Source organism: Peromyscus leucopus, chromosome 22, assembly GCF_004664715.2.
Source record: "Peromyscus leucopus breed LL Stock chromosome 22, UCI_PerLeu_2.1, whole genome shotgun sequence".
In the NCBI taxonomy this organism is placed as follows: Eukaryota; Metazoa; Chordata; class Mammalia; order Rodentia; family Cricetidae; genus Peromyscus; species Peromyscus leucopus.
In genome coordinates, this window is record NC_051081.1 from 41,900,952 (window position 1) to 41,902,726 (window position 1,775).

General features: G+C 48.1%; 1 non-coding gene across 1 annotated transcript; it reads right to left on the reverse strand.

The window, feature by feature from the left end:
• Positions 1–928: 928 nt before the first annotated feature.
• On the reverse strand, positions 929–1,035 carry LOC114692045. Its single transcript, XR_003734322.1, has one exon. It is a non-coding gene; the product is annotated as a U6 spliceosomal RNA (small nuclear RNA).
• Between the last annotated feature and the right edge of the window lie 740 nt (positions 1,036–1,775).

Here is a 1,775-nt window from a genome sequence, read left to right on the forward strand (position 1 = left end):
GGTTTCCGCGGCTGACATGTTATTTACTTGCTGGCTGTCTTGTCTCAAGTTCTGTGCAAGCGTGAATTCAAGTGTAAGTTCTGTGTAAGCTGAGTATGCCTGCCAGTCTTCCCTTCTGAGACTCTCATTCTTCGTGTTCTAGCACTTGCTCTTTTAAGCGGGCGTCACGAGCACTTTGCTCCAACTTCTTATCTCTGTGTGTTTTACAGCCTTCCAGGAGGAGGGAGCCTGTCTGCTTTGACATCCCTCAAGGCAGGGCAGAGAGTAGGCTCCAAACGCCTAACAGATGTCTTGGTGAGTCTCGGGATGATTCCATGACTGATTCGGAGCTCTAGCTAGGGTGACTTCTGCCAGCTTTCCTTTCACACTTGCAATGAGGGAACGGATGGTGCATCAGTGCATCGGTGAGGGAGGCAGGACAATAACCATAAACAGATCCAGGTTGAAAGCCAGGCAGTAATAACAAAAACAACTGCTGGTCTCCTTGACAGTCCTCTCCTTCCAGCGCCAGGTTGCAAATCACTTTCTGTTTCCTTCTCCCGCCCCAGCTCACACACATGCAGAGATAAAGGAGCTGAAGACATGCCCGATGTGAGTTATTGTCCTAGGAATTATTTGGAAAAGAGACAGGTCGAAAGAGAGTCAGAGTCATCGGAGAGGAAGTTATCAAGAGATGGGTGTGTTAGGCCTGGGATATGAGAAGGAAGGACAATTTCATCTTCCATTCCTTCCTAATCACAAGCACTTGCAGCTTTAAAATTGGGTCCTGATTGCAGTGAATGCCAAGGGCATAGTCTCTGTGTTCAAAGCAGAATCCATCATCTTTCCCCGCTCCTTCCCAGCCTGCATTCTCTCACTCAATCCATTGCCACATACATTCTCTCTCTCTCTCTCTCTCTCTCTCTCTCTCTCTCTCTCTCTCTCAATTCTTTTTTTTTAACGCTTCACGAATTTGCGTGTCATCCTTGCACAGGGGCCATGCTAATCTTCTCTGTATCGTTCCAATTTTAGTATATGTGCTGCTGAAGTGAGCACTCTACATTTCTTTATTCTCGGTTTCTTTAGGTATTTTCAGAAGCTTGGTGTGATGAAAATATACGAACTAGCTTCACCAATCGGCTCTCTCTCTCTCTCTCTCTCTCTCTCTCTCTCTCTCTCTCTCTCTCTCTCTCAGACTGCATGGGGGCTACAGGGAGCGGTAATGAATGGTGCTGGCTGGTGACTCAAGAAGACAGTCGTACCAGTGGACACGGGGAAGTGAGACAAAAGGTGGTCCAGGGCTCTGTTGCTATGGAGAAGGGGAGGGGCAAGGCTGGGGCTCACTGGGGAAGGGTTTGTGGAGGAAATGCCATCTGAGTTGAATTTGACAGGGACGGAGGTGTGAGAACTCAAGGTATTTAGTGAAACAGTAAGTAATTCCTAGCCAAACTGTGGAGGCTCCTGAGGATGCGTGCATGAGGCAATTAGTGGGTAGATTCATAGGTAACATTCCTCATTATAAAGGAGAGGGGGGCCTGCTGATAGAGTTTTAAGCTAGGGCATAATACAAGCATGTTTTCACTGTGGCGAATGACTTATGGGAAAGGGGGAAGACAAGGAGCCTGCTGGGCCTGTTCCAAAAAAAGGGAGACCCTGGCACGAGATGCTAGGAAGAACAGGCCTCTCAGCAAGAGTGACAGATAAAATTGAGCAGGGGTGGGGTGTCGCTGGCTGTGAAATGGTGACTAATAAGAAAAACACATTCACGCAGGCCACTGACCTGCTAACCATGGAAC